At 40.1% G+C, this 20,776-nt stretch overlaps 2 long non-coding RNA genes across 4 annotated transcripts in view; one reads left to right on the top strand and one right to left on the bottom strand.

The window, feature by feature from the left end:
- LOC102078610 (uncharacterized) overlaps positions 1-13,278 on the bottom strand; it is a 43,920-nt gene extending 30,642 nt beyond the window's left edge. For 2 of the 3 annotated variants that reach the window (XR_002061202.2, XR_002061201.2), the window contains exons 1-4: positions 11,857-13,278; positions 7,708-8,007; positions 2,122-2,208; positions 288-374 (exon numbers count right to left, since the gene is read on the bottom strand). This is a non-coding gene — a long non-coding RNA (uncharacterized LOC102078610). The remainder of the gene's footprint in view (positions 1-287; positions 375-2,121; positions 2,209-7,707; positions 8,008-11,856) is intronic. The other variant, XR_002061204.2, reaches the window with a different exon arrangement.
- The window catches only part of LOC109201182 (uncharacterized), a 35,898-nt gene that overhangs the window by 11,158 nt on the left and 3,964 nt on the right, over positions 1-20,776 (top strand). The gene's annotated exons all lie outside the window — the stretch shown is intronic.

The following is a 20,776-nucleotide window of genomic DNA, read 5'->3' as shown; positions in this document are numbered from 1 at the left end:
TGTTTTAAAAAAAAGCCCCCTAAATGAAAGAGGATGTAGATAAATACATGTACAGACTTCTTGTTTCTAGAACGAAGCCTTGGTGCAGCTTCCATAGTGCTCAGGGGGAGCTGGGCCTTCTAATGCATGTATTTCTATGGAGGCAGAGATGTGTGTATGCATGTTTAAAAATTGTCAGAGATCATTTCACTGCTTTCAAACTAAACTGTTCACCTGATGTTGACTTTAAAGGACTTTTTCTTTTTTAAGAGACGAGGCTATATTGACTGATTATAGAGCAGCTGTACCTCTGGGCCTGTTTGGTCTGATGTCTGTTTGTCCACAATTGATGTTGTCTGCTCTCACTGATGAGTAGATTGTAGCTGGATCACACTCTGCATAATAAAACACATAGAGAGGTCATTCTTAATTGGCCCTTGGGGATAAATAAAGTCTCTCTGATTCTGATTCTGAGAGTGTGACGCTTATAAAAATGCTGTCGGTATTCAGGAGGTGTTAAAATAATTGTATAATGTTGTCTATTTAGCTGATCAAGAAGCTTCAATTAGAGAGCGCTGCAAGGAAACAATGCTATTGAATTCAATTTTATTTATATAGCGCCAAATCACAACAACAGTTGCCTCAAGGCGCTTTATATTGTAAGGTAGACCCTACAATAATAGATACAGAGAAAAACCCAACAATCATATGACCCCCTATGAGCAGCACTTTGGCAACAGTGGGAAGGAAAAACTCCCTTTTAACAGGAAGAAACCTCCGGCAGAACCAGGCTCAGGGAGGGGCGGGGCCATCTGCTGCGACTGGTTGGGGTGAAAGAAGGAAAACAGGATAAAGACATGCTGTGGAAGAGAGACAGAGGTTAATAACAGGTACGATTGAATGCAGAGAGGTCTATTAACACATAGTGAGTGAGAAAGGTGACTGGAAGGGAAAAACTCAATGCATCATGGGAATCCCCCAGCAGCATACGTCTATTGCAGCATAACTAAGGGAGGATTCAGGGTCACCTGGTCCAGCCCTAACTATATGCTTTAGCAAAAAGGAAAGTTTTAAGCCTAATCTTGAAAGTAGAGATAGTGTCTGTCTCCCGAATCCAAACTGGAAGCTGGTTCCACAGAAGAGGGGCCTGAAAACTGAAGGCTCTGCCTCCCATTCTACTTTTAAATACTCTAGGAACAACAAGTAGGCCTGCAGAGCGAGAGCGAAGTGCTCTAATAGGGTGATATGGTACTACAAGGTCATTAAGATAAGATGGGGCCTGATTATTTAAGACCTTGTATGTGAGGAGCAGGATTTTGAATTCAATTCTGGATTTAACAGGAAGCCAACGAAGGGAAGCCAAAACAGGAGAAATATGCTCTCTCTTTCTAGTCCCTGTCAGTACTCTGACATGAACTAGTTTTTCAGCGTCACTCTGAGACAGGATATTTGTAATGACATAAGCTAGTGTCATGTTGTACAAACTCTTTCCAGAATTTTTGAGATGAAAGGGAAGTTAAAGATTCCAAGGTCTCAGTACTGACCCGGATGTTCATGGACTTTAAAAACTTTTGCAGGATCTCGCAAAAGTAAATCAGGGTCTTGGAAGAGAACATATTCCATTTTTTAAAAATCTGATGTCCCTGGTGGGGTGCCATATTAAATTATTCTGTTTTCTTTTTATATATTAAGGTTGAGGTCAGAGTTTTAAAAAAAGCCCCCTAAATGAAAGAGGATATAGATAAATACATGTAGAGACTGTCTTGTTCTTAGTATTCTTAGTCTTAATGTTAGTGTTAGGAAAACACTAACATATCAGTGTATATTCGTTACTAGTGCATGTTTTAAGCTACGAGCACACTCAACTTGATCTGAAAAGTTAAATACTACAAGTTCATCCTGTGTAACTGTGCGGTAAGTGTGTACAGCTGCATTAAGAATAGGCGATTCTGTTTTAATACACAAAACATTTGCACAAATTCTAAATGTCCTGTGTGTAAAGATCTTCATACTCAAATAAAGGACATGGGTACTTTTCTGACCAATCATGCTTTCTAGCTCACATTATGTTTTTTAGGAGAACAGTTCAAATCTTCAGGAAATAGACTTGATTTCTTTTGACTGAATAAAGAGCAGCTGTACCTCTGGACCTGTTTGGTCTGATGTCTGTTTGTCCACAATTGATGTTGTCTGCTCTCACTTCTGAGTACACTGTAGCTGGATCACACCCTGCACAATAAAACACATACAGAGGTCATCAATGCAGAGTGTGAAGCTTATAAAGGTGCTGTCAGTATTGAGGATTGTGTTAAAAGGAGAGTTATTATTTCTTTATTATTTAAACTGCCAAAAACATTTTACTACAAAGTACCATGAAGACCCACATTTTGTTTCTGTCATACAGAAAATGCACAGGATCCATTTATGTGTTACTTAATGATTTTCATGCAAATTTTCATCAATTTTATTGACATTGTGTCTTTAATTGACAAAGAGTGATTTAAAAGTTCTATTCTGATGTTTTATACAAAAACTGTGACCATCCATTGATTACTGATTGAAAATACGTTAAAAGACTTGTCTCGTCGGTTTGTTAATAACTAATAATGTCTCTTCTTACTTCTACATTGGCTGTTTGGACACTATCGGTACTGAGGTGTAACGTCTCTTTTTACCATCACACATCAGTTCATGGAAAAAACAAGAAGAAAAAAATAGCTGCTGTGGTTTCACGGGTCTTAATCATGCAAAACTATTCCTGTTGTTGAAGGACAGTTTGACAGACAAACACACGGTCCATTTACTTTAAAGACTAAAAAACTAAAAAAGAGGCTTTGAATAGTTATACGTTCTTGTTTTGTATAATGTTTTACCATCTCTTAAGGAGCTTGCTCATTTCCTGTGTAAGCTAAACTACACATCCAAAGAAGTATGATGAGTAGACTGTAGCTGGATCATACGCTGTGCAATAAAACATATAGAGAACATGAAAACATTTAGTGATGCTTATGGAAGTATAGTCAGCATACATGTGTGTTTTTTGGGGAAAAAATGATTTATTATTTCCCATGAATAACTATGCAAAGATTCAGCAGGTTTCAGAAGCTCTGTGATCTTATCTGCTTTATCTTATTTGTTCCAGACAAACACCAACTCTTTTTTTTTTGAAGGGGGGGTTGAAAGCGGAAGAAAAACACAGACCATACAGACACTATCATCACCACTGTGATGATAAATCATTCTTTAGCTACACACATGACTTCAGAGGAAACAACAGGAGGAAGTAGCTGCTGTGGTTTTACATGCAAATTTAAAATATACTATTAATGTTGTGAAATTTGTATGTCAAGTTAAATGACAATTCCTATCTGTCTGTAGGTGTGAATGTGAGGTTGTCTCAGTGTGTTAAAGTTAAAGACTGATTTCTGGCTCGAATACTCACCAGTCTTACATTCACCTGATATTGACAGTAACAGAATATTTTTGATATGTTTAGAATGAATGTTAGAGTTATTCAGGCCCTTTTGTGATGGTCTCATGAAGACCTCCAACTGTGCAGCAACATATGAGCAAACTGCTACTAGAATCCAGAATCAAACAACATGAAATGGATGTTACTTTTACAACATTATTGGCCCAATGAACTATAAAAAACTACATACCCAATGTCTGACTGAATATATAGTGATATGTTGACTTGTGACCTTGAACACTACATACTAAACTGGTAAATTATCTTTATCCATATGGTTGGAGCAAAATTGTCTGAAACTTGGGCAAAATTGATATTGAAGGTCAAGATCAAGGTCATGGTCAAATAAACGTTAATGAAGTTTGAAGAGGATCTACAAAATCTACAAAAAAAAAAAAAGTGAAAAAAACTTTTAAATCTAATCTTAAAAGTAGCAAGACTAGGTGTCTCATGAGTTTCATGTTTAGGGTTTTTCATGTTTATTTTTAGTTTTCCCAGTTTAGGTTATTGTTTATTCTCGTCTTTGTTTGCCTTGTGCATTGCTTTGCATTTCTCCATCAGCCATGTTAAATGGCTCGCTTTTTGTTAATTCAAGTTTGGTTCCATGTTCCTTCTGCATTTGGGTCCACTATTCACAATACATACAGTCTGCTTCTGCATACTGTGACATTTCAGTCTCTTTCTAATTCTTCCTTTATGAACCTCCACATTTACCATGCAAACTGAAGCCTGTAGAGATGCAGTTCTTGGGTTTTTTGCAATTTCTCTGAGCATTGCACTGTCTGACCTTGGGGTGATCTGGCTGTGATGTTCACACATTGAATATTACATTATATTAACATACACGTAAATGCTCCAGACAAGCAAACTGCCAATATTTTTCCTTTTGTAGAGGTATTCACAGTTGCTGATGATCGTTAATTAGGTGCATTTGATTAGCTGTTCCTAGCTACCACGAAGCTCTTAATTTCAGTTGAACTTCATGCAACTGAAAAAATTCCTTCAGACACTTTTTTTTTTTTTACATAAATATACTTATTAGTTGTGCGAAACAGTCAGGCCTTCAACATTTGTACTTTTTGTATTTTTTTCTAATCACTCTTCCGTGAAAAATGAGTACAACTCATACTCATGAACTGACTGACCACAGAACTGTGACATTTTATGAAAACTTGCTGAAAAATGTTCCTACTGGTCAGCATGTCTTTCAAACTACAAAATGAATAACTACATAAAACTACAATATAAAGTTGGTTTGCAGGCGAACTATAATGAGAGGAATTTTCTGGGATTTGGTTTTAGTGTTTGGACAGACTATTCATTTACATTTTCTTTTCCTTTTCTTAACAACCCTGCTCTAAAACCCGTGAAGTAGAAGTGTCTTCATTACAAACAGGAAGCTTGGCAACCACAGATATGTTAGCGTCTGTTGACACTTTTTTATGCATCTTCTTTGACTTTAGCCGAAGGCTCAAAAGCATGCACTCCAGCCTGCCTAGAGCAACCTTCACAGTCAACTATCATCTACAAACACAGGGCAACTACAGCATGAACATTTATAGATTTTAACTAAGTTTTCACAAATGTTGCCATTTAAACAAATTGAATCTAATATAAATACAGTAATTTGTTTAAGCTGCATGTTAATGTAGGAGCAAAATATTGTAGCGGGATAGGGAGAGAGGCCACTGGCCCAAGGGATTATGGGACTACTTACCTGATGCTAACCATTGTTCTATGTGTTCTATGTTACGGTTGCTGTGATATGTGTTCTGTGTTTAATGTGTTAGCGGAGCACTGTGATTCAGACGGCTGTGCCTGTGCACCACCTCTAGCTGCTATGGAGGGTGAAGGGGTGTTCCTCATAAAAGACTGTGCTCCCTGTAGTTTAGCATTATGGCTGAAGCAGGCATAGCAGGTCAAAACAAAAGTCTCTGTCTCCTCCTTGTCTGAGCTTGCCACAGTATAAAAGTTTAAGACTAGTTAGTCTGTAGTGCTGGATATACTGGTCATCTAGATCATCATACCTTGGGCTTTTGTCGAATCAAATCTCTTAGCGCAATCTGGCCCGCTCCTATTTTACCTGTGTGCTATTGCACCTTGTAGAATTTTAGTATGGAAGAAGTGGCAACAAGGTGGAGCGGAAAAACTAACAGGAAAAAAAAAGAAAAGTAAAAGAAGATGCATAACAATGTGTCAAATTTACCGGCACATTAGCTGTCGTGCTACTGCTGCTGTAACAACTAATACCTAGCCCTTCCGGCCAAGTTGCTAGTAGCAGACATAGAGAAGTGTAGGAGGAGAAACACCAGTCCCAACTACTACAGCTGTAGAATATGAACAATATATGTATATGTACAAAATCTTTCTCTGGTCAATTTACCTGGTTACAGGTTCATTTTAGAATATATTTTAATAACACATTGATAATAATTTTGTGTAGTTTTGGATGGGAGGTGTGTAACAGTAATAAGATCAAGGTGGAGTAACCTAGTTTGGCCACAAGACTTAGTTAGCTCTTGGCTTGCCTCAAAGAGCTTTTAAAGACTGTATGACTCAGTGCAGGGTCTGCCAAGAAGGGAAAGGGTTAATAGAAAAGCCTGGTAACAAACCAGTTAGGAAGGAAGCATTTCTAACATAGCAAATATAGCCAGAAAGACATAATAACAAAATAACAATTCCTCTAATGTACATTTGAGGCTAGCTCCAAAAGCAAATTAATTCCAATAGACTGTTATAGCCTGTTGCGTTGAACAGTTTTGGCCTGTATTGCCAATTATACCCTTAATAACAACTGTACAGAGAGTAATTAATATTTATTTATATATATAATGTTCTGTTCTAATCAAGTTGAGACAACACATGTGGCTGTCTTCTGGGCTTCACCTCAGTGTAATTGGAGTCCCTGAAATTGACCTCTGGACAATTTATGTACTGCTGGGGCTTTTTTAAAAAAAATTATTATTATTTGGCCTTTATCTGGCTTTATTAGATAGGTGCAGTTAAGAATGACGGGAAAGCAGAGGGAGAGAGAGAAAAAGGAAGACAACCAACTGCAGGTCAGGCTTGAACCCAGGCTGGCACATGGTCTCTTGCTCATCCAAGTGAGCTAAACCGGCGCCTCTGTTGGTGCTTTTTTGGGACAAATTATTAAATGGAATTAACTAACAAAAAATACGGCTGAACTCTGGACTCTAGTTTTGGTCAGTGAAATTGCAGAAATTTGTGTACTTAATTAGCAGGTGACTGTGTATGCCCGTGTACATAGTGCATAAATATTTAAGAAATTAGCTCTTTAAATGTTGCTTGTGGAACTGAAGAAGATGCACTAATTTTATTTTAAAAAGCACTTAATCAGGTAATTTAAAATTGTTTGTTTGTATGAAAACCTTCTTAAACCAAGTCTTAGCGTTACAGTCATTTTAATGTTTTAAACTCACATACTGTAAAAATATATGACTCTCTGTGTTTGGTGATGTGATATTGAGAGGTCAGTGAATGTGACCCCCCACCCCCCCACCAAAAGTCTTGAGAAAGACTTAATTCAAGAAAAGAAAGACTTAATTCAAGAAAACAGTTAAACATGCTTGCAAAAAAAAAAAAAACATGATACAGAAATTTACACAACTTTCTAAAGTAATAATTCTGAGTGTCACCTTCACGTTTCCTCCAAAAATGTTGTCTCACCAACAGATACAGTAACACCAATAGAACCACAACACAGACTGCTCCAACAGGATATAACACACGGAGAAGGAAAGAGGAATCAGCAGGAGTGGTTGTAGTAATGGAGGCTGATGTAGGTGGAGGTGTGGATGTAGGTGGAGGTGTGGTGGTGTGTTTGTCTAAAATAAAGCAAACACAGGCATTAAGTTGTCGTCACATTGTGAATGTTGAAAGCTGCAGAAACACAGACAGGTGAGTGTGTCACCTGTGACAGTGATCCAGCTGGATGGAGACTCTCCATGACCGCTGATGTCACACTTGTAGAGGCCTTCATCAGACCTGGAAACATGCTGGATGGTCATGTGACCTGTAGGCTGCTTCCTGATGAGGGAGCCATCTTTATAGAAAGCAGCTGGGAGGTTGGAGGGAGTGGTCTTTGTTTTACAGAGCAGAGTGACGTCATCTCCCTCCATCACAGGGAGGACAGGACTCTGCAGGATCACTGATCCACCTCAACACAGAGACAAACTACAGCATTTCATCCATTTACACACAGCTTCATCAACACTAACTCCACACACTCAGCTTACCAGTGACTGTCAGGTTAACCATGTTACTGATGGGGCCCTCTCTGGACTCACACCAGTAAACTCCACTGTCCCACTCAAGAACCCTGGTGATATTACAGGAAGAACGATCATTTTTCCCCCAGTCAGCCCCACACTGAGTCCTCTGTTGTTTGCTTGTGTTTCTCCTCAGAGTCCATCCAGCAGAGCTGTCGTCCTCCTCACAGCTCAGAGACACAAAGTCTCCTTTGAAGAATTGAAAGCTGCTGGGACTCACAGTCAGACGAGCTTGGTTTGCAGTGCAGCACAGTAGTGAGATCAGAACTAGAAGAAATTACACTTACAGTCAGTTCTTTTACACAGGGTTCATATGCCTTTTTCAGGGTCAAATTCAAGCACTTTTTAAGCACTTTCAAGGCCCCTTTTCAAGCTTTTCCAGCACATCCCCTCCGCCAAAAAAAAGAAAAAAAGAATGCATGTTTCAATTCGCATCACCTCAGTAAGACCATGTGAAAATTAAAACAAATCATCCTAGATGAACTTAAACACCTTTGTTCCCCTTTTGTTAAGACATAGAAAAACGCACCACACAAAAATACTGCAAAAGGAAACGGCCGCCTTATATACATAGTGTATAAACTCAAAATGCACATTTCACTTAAAAATTAAGATGTGAAAATGTGAACAAATCAACTTGTTAGATATTCTTCTCCTGTTGAAAAAAAAACAAAAAAAGAAAGAAATAAGTCTTCTCATCAGATATTGATGCTTCTTTCCTGTGTGACAAAAAATAGGAGACAGATGTTTGTTGTTTGTTTGTTTTTTAAGTTAATTCCCAATAAAACTGTTTTATTGCTAACTACATTGCTGTGTGTATTATTGTTGAAGTCCTAAATGATCAGCTTTAAAGTGTTTGTGCTAATAACATCATGTACAGTCAGACAGGCATGGAGAACAGCACTGACTGGGAGAGGCTTTGAACAGATCACATAGTTCAATTCAACATATAAGACTTTAAGAATGCACAAGCATCTACTTAAAATCTATTGAATTTATCATCTGTGATATTATTATGTACAATTCCAATGTATTTTGTTCATCTCCCTTAAATAAACAGGCAGCCTTAAAGTATGAAATATTCATATACAAACACATATATGTGTGTAGTGTCTCAGTGGCTGATAGTGCCCCACAGGCCTCAGTGTGAGCTTGAAGGCATTTATAATGTTTAAGTAGTTTAATGTGTCGGTGCTGGCAATAAACACATTTTGAATGAAAGCTGGGGAACTTTGGTAGCACAGAAACAAGTGACTATTCTTTGTGACCATATGGATCGGTCCCTCATATTACCATTGTTTCACCCAAAGGCATCAAGTTAATACTTAAAAAAGCTGCAGCAATACACACAAATATAAACAGTACTTGGTGACAACTTTGCTCTGCTTTTAGCCTTTAACCCTCTGGTGTCCAGGGTATAATTGGCCATTTTTGACTACTTTTGATTTGGCCTATTTCACCTTTAAAAACTGTTTATCTTGCCAGTCTGTTATTTTCTCATTTTGACATAATGTGTCAGCACAATTTATCCAAATTCAGACAAAATTTAGAATACGAGTAGAAAGTGATATTTTTGACTGTAAAAACCACAAGCATGTTTAACGACTCATTTTCATAACTTGAAATGCAAATAGAAATTGTACATTTTTAAAAAAATATGCACAGGTTTTGCAAACAACAAAGTCATATGGTACTATTTACCTAAAAATGCGGCCAAGGCTCAGACGTTTTTTTATATAACCATTTAAAACTATTTACAGAACAATCAGGTGCTCTGCATCAAATAAGAAGGCACACAAATTATTTATGCAACTCCAAAAAGTAATTTGTGTTCAGAATAACACAGATGAGAACAGCACAGGGATAAATCCTGCAGGTCTGACAGCAGGTGTGTCACTCAGCGTTTACACTGCAATCTGCCTTTGGTGGCTTTTTTGCAGCAACTGTAACGTTCACTAGTAGAACTGACACAAAACAAAACAACGACTACACAAGACAACACACTAACTTGAGACTCCAAACACGGTAAATGTCACAAATCTCTCCCATATCAAAACTCTGTCTCTCTTTCGCTCACTCGCTCTCTCTCGCCGGTCACTCCTAAAACTTCCCCCTCTTCCCAAACAGCCAAATGCCACATGTTGCCGTATCATTTTTTGATTGGTCGACATGGTACATTTTTCCACCAATAGGGAAGGAGTGTTTTTTCTTTTTCTTTTTTCACTCACAAGCAAAGCGTGTTTGCTAGCGCTCTCCTTAGAAAACGCCGTTTTAACAGTTTCTTCCCGGAGTAAACGCCACTGTTTTATTCAGAAAAAACCCCAAAAACATCGGTTTTACGTGACCTATCAACACAATTTAAAAACTGGTATATAGTTGAAGTTGAAATAGAGATTGAAAATGTGACATCATTTCCGGGGTAAAACCGCAAAGGATTGTAGGTACGAGTGGCAAGCGGTACTAGCACACGCAGGCTTTCACATGAAAACAGTCACACAGCGATAAAAAGAAACACAAAAAATGGCAAGAAGCTGTTGTATTATTAACTGCAATAGCCGGTCGCATGACAGCCACGCGAAGCCGACGGGTAAAGAGATCGGTTTTTATCGGATTCCGTCGTGGAAGAGAAATTGTTCAAGCCATGTTTCCAAAGTAACAAAGAGCCGACGGATGACCTGGATTGCAGCCATTCGAAGACCAAATATAACGTTCCAGAACACTCCAGCTCACATGTTAGTCTGCTCCAAGCAGACCAACCAGATATATAGATGATAGACCCCAGCCTCTATGGATCTTGTGCTTAGCTTGTTCCTGTGCTACCATGATTAGTGCCTCTGTACTGCCTTTCAGTGGTAGGATGTCTTTCCATAATGCATATCTGGATGTCAGCCACTTTCTCTACCTGTTAGTGGTACATACCACAAAGCAGGCCTGCCCTTCAGGTTGATCGAAGAGTTGGCAGTTCGTCTTGTAATCGGAAGGTTGCCGGTTCGAGCCCCGGCTCGGACAGTCTCGGTCGTTGTGTCCTTGGGCAAGACACTTCACCCGTTGCCTACTGGTGGTGGTCAGAGGGCCTGGTGGCGCCAGTGTCCGGCAGCCTCGCCTCTGGCAGTGCGCCCCAGGGTGGCTGTGGCTATAATGTAGCTTGCCGTCCCCAGTGTGTGAATGGGTGGATGACTGGATGTAGTGTAAAGTGCTTTGGGGTCCTTAGGGACTAAGTAAAGTGCTATACAAATACAGGCCATTTACCATTTCCATGAGGATTCCTCCCCTTCCTTGGGTTTCTGCTGCCTGAGGTATTCTCTGTGCACTTGGTCAGTTGGGATCATCTTACTACTTGAGAATGTTTGTTGTCTCATCCTAGATTGTGGTACTGACACTCACCAGTCCCCGCCCTCTTTCCTTGCATATAATCCATATAATGATGGATATATTTATGTTCTGATAGTATACTGTACTGTCTTTGTAGTAGACGGTATCAACTTGATGTGAAGGTTGAATTCAGTGAATTAATCTAAGCATCAGCTAAAATTCATATTCATCTCTGCTAGTCTTGATGTCATGAAGACCATGAAGTGTGCTTTACTGTGAATTCATCACAGTAAAGCAAACTAACCTTTTCATCTTGCACGAAATTGGAGACTATTTTCGTGCAACATTTCAATAACACAATATAAATGGGCTAGGTCAAAACTCAATTTATTTTGCAGGATGTTTCACACTATGAAACAAACAAAAACCCATCCTTAAACCGACTGATATACTTGTCACTCAGCATGATTAGTGTCCTATTAATGGTTACTCGAAAGTCTGCTGAAAGGAAATAGATTCCCATCATTGCTTTAATGGCAATCAGACCACTTTCATCCCCTCCCTTCTATCCCCCAGGTCCTAAAGTCTTCCGCATTACACAGATCCCCCAACACCCAGAGACACACATACAAACACAATAACTTTAGTGTTAAATGAGTATGCAAGTGTGTATTTACAATTTCACAACTGAACTGAAGTTTCCTGGTTAAGAAAGTAAAATATGTCATGTCTTCTTTGCCATCATCAGTTATCAAGACAACACATACTAAAAATATAGTATTTAAAGAGAAATGGTGTACTTACAGTGCCAAATTTGCAGAGATGATTTCTTCATTGTGCTCAATCACTCAGTGATGTGACTTTGTCATCATTTCCTAGAGACATGAAAGAAAGCCCGCCCTCTTCCTCTGTCTGTGTGTGTGGGTGGGTGGTCCACCCCCAAGCCCTCTCTTCTTTTTGTAAAACATTATTCTAAAACTAACATTTACACCATATAAAAATACAGTGCAAAACTGTGAGCCTCAGTACCTCCTCTTGGTCATATAATCTACAAATGTAACTATGGTGTTGATATTGCAGGTTGGTGTAAAGCAGGGGTAGGGAACGTTAGTCCTCGAGAGCCAGTGTCCTGGAGGTTTTAGATCTCACCCTGGGTCACCACACCTGAATCACATGATTAGTTCATTACCAGGCCTCTGGAGAACTTCAAGACTTGTTGAGGAGATAATTTAGCCATTTAAATCAGCTGTGTTGGATCAAGGACACATCTAAAACCTGCAGGACACCAACTCTCGAGGCCTGGAGTTCCCTACCCCTGGTGTAAAGTCATGACTATACAAAGGGAAGGGGCTCGAAAAACAACCCAGAGGCACTCATTTACTGATTGTTAGAGTGGATGAGTGGTGGGGACTCATTTTCAATTCAGTTTCACGAGCCCTATGCCCCTGGATGGTGGAACAACTTCTTGTCATACTCAATAGTGATAGTGTTCTAGTTAAATTTATCCCAATTCCTTTACTGACTTGAATTGTCCAAAATTATACAAACAGAAGGCATTCGGTGCAACAAGACATGCTGTTGCCATTGTCTTCACACCCATTAAGGTGTGAAGACAGCAAAGGTGAGAGGTGACGCCTGAGTCTGGGAACCACCCCTGGTTGGTAGGGCTGGGTTATTTCCCCTTTATAAGCACAGGTGAAAGCCTCTCTCTCTCTGTGAATTTGGAGCTGCATGAATGCCAGGTGTAAGCAGTGCTATTTGGCTGTTTAATCTTTCTTAGGCTACGTTCACACTGCAGGCGAAAGCGCATCAAATCCGATGTTTTTGACCCTATGCGACCCATATCCGATCATGGTATGACAGTGTGAACGGCACAAATCCGATATTTTCTAATCCGACCTGGGTCACTCTCGTATGTGGTACTGAATCCGATACATATCTGATGTTTTAGAAAGCGACTGCTGTGTGAACGGTCAGGTCGCATTAAATCTGTCTTTTATGTCACTGACACAAGACAGACGCCAATTATCAGCGCCGGAGAAGACATTGTGAACACTTCCTGGCCATGCAGTGAAACTGTTCGGAAGACCACGTTGGACAAATGTGAACATTTTATTTTTACTGTATAATCTGCAGATTCTGACAGAACTCTGCAACTATCCTTTGAAGCACCGCTCCTCTAAAACAACAATAAGGATCATTATTAGGTTATCTACATTATTATGTAAATAATAAAATAACTTAAAGCAAAATTGGGAAACGTAAAGTCCGAAACAAGTCTTTATATTAACGGCCGTCAGTCAAACAATATTGTTTGCTCTGGGTCTAAACAGAGCACGTTGTGTGTGACGTCTTCTTTTGCGCATGCTGCTGCTTTGAGGGTTCACACTAGAGCGCGTTTGATGTCGCATTTTATGTGTAGTGTGAACAAGCAGACAAAAAAAATGGATTTGATCAAAAAATCGGAATTGAGCATTAAGACCTGCAGTGTGAACGTAGCCTTAGACAGCTTGAGGCTGCGTAGGCTTCTGTTGGAGAGGTATGTAGTGATGGGGGTGCTGTGCCAAAAAGAGATTTTCTGCCAAAAAACTGAATTCTAGTGTTTGCACAAAAATTGATTACTCACATTTAAACTGCTATAAATAACTTGTTGGCCTATAATATGTGAAACGTGTCAAATGTATCCCTCATTAATCATATCATGTCACTTCAGCCACAAACAACATTCTTGTCACAAGATATGAGCTGAAAACTCCTCCCATTTTATTTTGAGATATTTTAATGAGTTTACAGCACTGTGTGCTGCTCTCTCTCAATGAATGGAGCTCAGGCACATATCTGTCTTCCTTGATTTCTCTCATCTCAATACCAGTACTCACTGAAAATAGGTACCTATATCGTATTTACATAATATTTGATTGATTATGATATTTTGAAATGATTGTGAAGGCACATGTTTGAAATATTTGAAATAAAAATGAACTGAACTGAACTGAACTGAATTATTCTTTGGATTCCAGTGCTTGGATAATCTATTTTGGTCTTGACAATCCACAGTAAAAGTAATAATGAGAGATTGTGTTGTTTTGTTTCACACATGCGCCTGTTATAAATCGAAGTTTCAAAAACATTAATTTAGTAATTAAAAAATAACTCGGGATAATGAAACATTGAAATCCTGGCCTCGCAATGCCTAAAAGCAGCAGGTACGCCGCCTGTCGAAACTGGGGTGAAGTGCACCAAAACCTTATTTAGCTGTCGCCACATGACCTGAGTGTTTTGAACCATGCTTCGTAACAGTTTTTCCAAACATCTGCGCTTTAGAAGCTCGAAACTTGTAGAAACGTCTGTTTCGAGCTCCCATCCCTAAAGGTAGGTCATAGAAAACGTTCTGCTTGAGTTTCAGTAGAGTGACGTTATTTTTCCCCTTCAGGACAAAGCAATGTTTCATGACTGGGGGGAAACTTGTAGTAGACTCTACCACTTCTTGCTGATACTTATTAGGGTGCGGTGTTCCAGATTAACTGGCGCTTAGATTAACTGGATTTGGTCGAACAGATGTGTGGCAGTCTTGTGTTTCAGGAGCTGCTACCGACAAACCAGCAAATAAACACCAAATGTGTCATCTGTGACACTTGTGAGGTTATCTCAAACACACTCCGTCAGCCTTGATGCCGTTGAACAACAAAATGTTTAAAAATGTGGCGGGTTTACCTGGTGATATCCTCACGCGCGACGCGATCGCGAAAACCGCAAACAATTAACACCACGCCGGTGTTGTTCACAGGACAGCAAGAGTAAACGATCGGGAGACTCTTGTCGTCGTTATCGTCCCCCTCCTCGTTTTATTTCTCCGGTTTCAGCATTTTTGCTTCACAACTAAAGCGTGCAGTTTACTTTGTGTGCACTAACATGGACTCGAGTCAACCAGCGCCACCTCTGGCCAAGTGCCACAGCCTACAGCCAGATCAACTTGTGACACACATCTGCACCACGTTTGAATTCGTTTCATGCACAACACATGTGTACCTTTCAATTGTGTCTGTTTGTGCGTCATGCAAATAAACCTTTGAAATGAATGAAATGATATCATGTATTTATTATTGGCCTACATTTGTACAAAATTCCAAATTATATACACAAAGTCATAGAAATCACCACTCCAATTGGTCATCGTGATTTTATTATTCTCTGTTTCCATAACAATGAAATATGCCTTGGACAAATATGACACATCAATAGTTCATTAGTGTTGTCACATCACATCCTGTAAGCATCTTCTGTCTGTGTCTTTTCTCTGGAAATGAATATCTCCAGCCAATATAGGCAATCCATTAACATGGCTGGAGAGTTGGTTGTTATATACAGTCTGTATAAGTGTGGTTAATCTAATGAACATTTGTAAGGAGATGGCAGTTACTGTGAATTTACAGCAGTTACACAGTGATTAGTAATAAACAGAGCCGGTGAGAGTGAGTGGATTGAAGAAAGTCAGTGACTCAACTGTGTCGACTGGTTTGTCATCTGTTTGTGAGTCTGGAGGAGACGTAGAAATCTTTTGTTTTAAATCTGAGTTAGGAAGATTCCTGTTTTAAAACAAGCACTTTTTGTGAGAAATGCAAGAAGTACATCTGCAGAAAGCACACAGTTACATTCTGTCCATCATGTGGACAAAACTGAAAATGTTGAACATTGTTAAACTGAGAACGTTGGGCAAGTTCAAAAGAAATGTGTTTGTAAGAACGAAAAACCTTTACCAAATTGTTCCTAAAATAGTTATGGACAGTCTAACTGTTGTATGTCTGTTCTACATGTTTATCTAATGGAAAATAAAGTTGCTATTGTCATATTGCAGTTTCTTGACAATTCTGAGTGGATTTACACAGTACGGGTCAAAATGACCCGCAACATAATCAATGTCATTTTTTTTCCCGACATAATACAAGGGTTAATTTCCAAAACTTGCATATGATCTTCAATTTGGAGCAGATCCACTATCACATAGCAGCTGGAGCAGTCAAAAATGAGGTCAGTCCACTGCTGCCACCTGTGGCCAAGTGCCAGAGCCTACTACTAGATTAACTTGTGACGCATCTGCACCTGCTGCTATGATCACATTGAGTAGAGGCCGAGTGGCTGCACTTACACCTGGTACATCCAAATCTACCCACAAACATGTTGAAAGATGCAATCCCAGCAATGTGGATTGTCAACACTAAAACCAGTCTTCTAAATTCTTCATGGCACTGATTCAACAAGCTACTGGAAACATTCCTCACAGATTCTGGTCCATATTAAAATGATTACATCACACAGCTGCTGCAGATTTGTCCATGATGTGGATCTCCTGTTAAAACCACCTCCTAAGATGTTCTGTTGGACTGAGATCTGGTGACTGTGGAGGCCATTGGAGTATTTCAGTGAACTCATTGTTGTGTTCAAGAAATTTACTTGAGATGATTTGATTTTTTGACATGGCGCTTTATCCTGATGGAAGCAGCCACCAGACGACAGACACACTGTGGGTATAATGTGCTGCACACAGTCAGTTAGAATACTTAGTTAGGCTGTGGATTTTGAACAGTCCTCAGTGTGGGGTCCAAAATGGGCCATTAAAATATCCCCTGACCAATACACCACCACGAACTGTTACTTCTCCCTTCTGCAGAAGCAACAGGATCATGCTTCTGCAAAACTCATCAGACCTGTGTTGTAACTCCGCAGTTACCCACATGAATCTCCTCAGTTTCTGATTTAAATCTCTAAAAAGTTAATTTTTCAGCAGATTCTGGTTTATGTGAGTCATCTTCTTCCTTTTCAGAGCAGAATGGCAGGAATATAAAAAGGTTCTCAATATGAACTTCCCTGGATCCACTTCATCATGTCTGTATGCCAAAGGGTTGAGTTCTGCTGTGTGATTGGCTGTTTAGATATCTCTGCACCTGTTCAGTGGTTTAACCAGCAGTTAAATAGGTGTGCCGAATGAAGTGGCACACCTATTTAGGAGGACTCACAGAGGATGGATTTGTCGTGTAAGTTTGTGTCAGTTTATGCTGTGCTTATTGTTGCTGCTCTTGGCTTTTTGATCTACAATAATAATAATAATAATAATAATGGATTGGATTGATACAGCGCTTAACAAGGCCACTATTCATTCACTCTCGCATTCACACACTGGTGGAGGCAAGCTATGGTTGTAGCCACAGCTGCCCTGGGGCAGACTGACAGAAGCGAGGCTGCCATATCGCGCCATCGGCCCTCTGGCCATCACCAGTAGGGTAAAGTGTCTTGCCCAAGGACACAACGACCAGGACAGAGAGCCCGGGAATGGAACTTGCGGCCTTCCGGTTACAGATACGCTTCCCAACCCCCTGAGCCACGGTCGCCCCGGATGGGTATAAAACAACAAGTGAATAAATATTCCTACCAGCTGAACAGCAGCTGCAGGCAGCACTGAGCAGATGAACCTGCTCACTGACTTTCTCTCGCTTTGACTTTGAAACTGTAACAAGAGACACGATTTACAGATTAATTTTCATTACTGTAAAGTACAGTTGTGTACAGTATTTTATTCTTATTGTATTCTAATTTTCGCTACATAACTTTTGCACTGTTCACTTCCTGCTGTGACAAAACAAATTTCCCATGTGTGGGACTAATAAAGGTTATCTTATCTAAGATCATTACTGAGCTTTACTGTTTACACATGAGCAAATAAATTATCTGGTCAGAATAGTTGGAGGATCATCTGTACAGAGATCTTTAAGTCTGAGCTGAAGGAGTCACTCTTCCAGTTTGGGTATTTTGGCTCCACTTTGGACTTTATCCTCCCATCACAACTGTTCCTTCAGCCCCTGGTGTGTCTGTCTAACCAGCCCATTGTTCCTTCAGTGGGCTGGTTTCAGTCATTATGCAAATGTACTGTTTATAAGGTTTGGGGAAACCTGCAGTCAGCTGAGACTGAAGAAGTCACTTGGATGAGTGACGAAACGTTTCTCCCACAAAATGCTACGTCCAGATGAACAGATTCAACTTTTGGAGAAAGGGAAGATATGCTTCACCATATTTTCCTGTCTTTGGCTTGGAAGGAAGTTGGTTTGGAAACATATTTGGCGATGCTTCATCTCCTGCTTTGCGTTTGTGTGGGAGCCCCGTCAAAAACCTGTCCACAGTGTCCAAGCGCTCTTTTTTTTCTTTTTTTTTCTTTTCATACCGTGCCCCCCCTGCAATGGCTATGCGCCCCCCCTAGGGGGCGGGCCCCACACTTTGGGAACCTCTGTCATATAGGAATATATTGTTTATCAATAAACAGCGCACAGTGGTCCCGCTCATCCGTCACTGCCTCGCTTTTTCGCTGATTATTTTTTTGCACAGTGCAGCATTACATTCTGCAGCCTGATTGACAAATCTCCTCCATGTCGTGTCTCCTGCACTTGCCAAATTTATCATGTTTGGTTTTGATAACCATCACGTTCAATAGAAAAAACAGCACAAAAACACTCATAACTATGACCCTCATTCGGAAATACACACCTGCACCGCGAGGGAAAAAGGCGCACAAAAGTGGCAGGCAGATGAAGACAAAATGCGGCATAATAATACTTTTACGTTTTGCAATCTACAAAGGTTTGCACTTTGAGAATCAACTTGTGAGAACTGTGACTACTGTTCATGTGTGTGGGGGGGAAAAGTGTATAAAGTACATGGCGAGGGGCTAGTTATTCTGACAACCCCTGCTGCAATAAATGAGGGACCACTGTATATACTTTCGCTATGACTATTGTATTCAACCTGTTAACATTTAATATTGTCTTGATAGAATATAGCGATCCCTGTTGCTTCTCTTTGCTCCCCAGTCCCTGAGCTCCTGCTGCTGCACCCACAGGTATGTAATTGTAGCGTCAGATGTACAGCAGCACTGATAGCTTTTTACTCGGTGGGATTCCCTTGTGATCACGTTTACTAAATGTCTACAACCAATCTGATTATATCCTGTTTTTTGTTTTTGTTTTTTTTTTCAATGTTGAAATGAAAATCTAGTATCAGCCTTCTCATTTCTTTGTGTTTTGTGCTGTTTTACACTCCCAGAGAGGAGAACAGCTCCGAGGCAGATGAGGGACTGGTCCCAGGACGGTCCATTGGCGGTGGAGCTGGCCATCCTGGTGACCCTGAAGAGGCCACGCCAGTCTCCAATGGAACATTTCCTCCTCAGCCTTGTTCCTGCTCTTGAGAGCAGCTGGGTCCTTTTTATTCCAGTCTCTCTTTAAATACTTATATTTTATATATTTATGTTTAATGTTTTTCTGTTTGAGAATTTTAATATTATATACAGTGGCCCCTCATTTATTGCAGCAGGGGTTGTCAGAATAACTAGCCCCTCGCCACGCACTTTATACACTTTTTTCCCCACACACATGAACATTAGTCACAGTTCTCACAGGCTGATTCTCAAAGTGCAAACCTTTGTAGATTGCAAAACGTAAAAGTATTATTATGCCATGTTTTGTCTTCATCTGCCTGCCACTTTTGTGTGCTAGCCCTCTTTAGCTCGCTGTTGCACTCAAGCAACAAAAGTTTGGTGATTATGCTGTGCCTTAAAGTTTTTTTTCTTTATGTTGTGACACCAACACCTCAGTGTTGAGTAAAATGATGCGTAGCAGAGAGTTTGACCTTTGACCCGAGGGTGGAGCACTCCTTCCAGGTGCCAGATCTGCACGTGGCCCAGTTTTTTAAATATGTGCACCCAAATGTTGTTTACAGACAGATTATGGTTTATTTGTTTAGACAGCAGGTTTTGGTTTGTTGCCTCAGAGCAACATTGTGCAGTTAGGCCACTTTTCTTACAATAATGGTAAAGCTGTGGTTCCAAATTCTGGTCCTTTGTTCAAATATAAACCAGGAGCCCCAAACTCTCAGAACGTAGGCTAATATAACTCTAACATTAATGACACGGAGGGCTAGTTTCACCCAAAGTGCTTTAGAGACGGGCACATTTACACTCCAGGTGTCTAAAAACAAACAGTTTCAAAATGCATCAAAAGCTCAAAGGTGTGATTTTTTTTCCATTATTTCTAATAAAAAACAAATCTCACAGTGATTTAATGATCATTCAAATGTGTTCACCAACTGATGTTTGATCTCATGATAACTGGCACACTGCTCTCCACCTTTAAAACTTGATATCTTGGTGCCTGTATTTACTCAGTACTGGAAGATAATCCAGTTCTGCATTGTCACACACTGCTAGAAGGAAAGGATGGAGCTTTGATAACCAAGCTCACCACAGCCAGGTGTAGCTCATGAAATAAAGCACAGCAGAAAAACCAGAACAGACACAAGCAGACAGACAAGCTTGTGCCAGTTTTGTTAAGGTGGACTTGGACACAATACAAACAGGCTGTGTGGCCGTTCTCTGTCTCGCCTGGAGGGGTGAGAGGGGAAGCCTCGGTTGAATCCAAAGACGTCATGTTTCTGTGCAGTTTCCATGGTGATGGTATCGACATTTATATCCTTGAGTAATGTCTGACAGGAAGCTGTCAGTTTGTTTCTGACATGAAGGTGTGGAGTAAGGTCAGGCTGGTTCCTCTCACGCTCTGCAGCAGTTTCTCTGCAAACGTCTCCAGTTTAACAGAAGACATCACGATCACTCTTTACTTTAAAAGTTCTTAAACTCATAGTTTCATAAGTACTGATCACATGTTAGCAGTTAATCTTCTCTCTACTG

Source organism: Oreochromis niloticus, linkage group LG3 (assembly GCF_001858045.2).
Source record: "Oreochromis niloticus isolate F11D_XX linkage group LG3, O_niloticus_UMD_NMBU, whole genome shotgun sequence".
In the NCBI taxonomy this organism is placed as follows: Eukaryota; Metazoa; Chordata; class Actinopteri; order Cichliformes; family Cichlidae; genus Oreochromis; species Oreochromis niloticus.
This window is presented reverse-complemented; position numbering and strand designations above follow the sequence as displayed.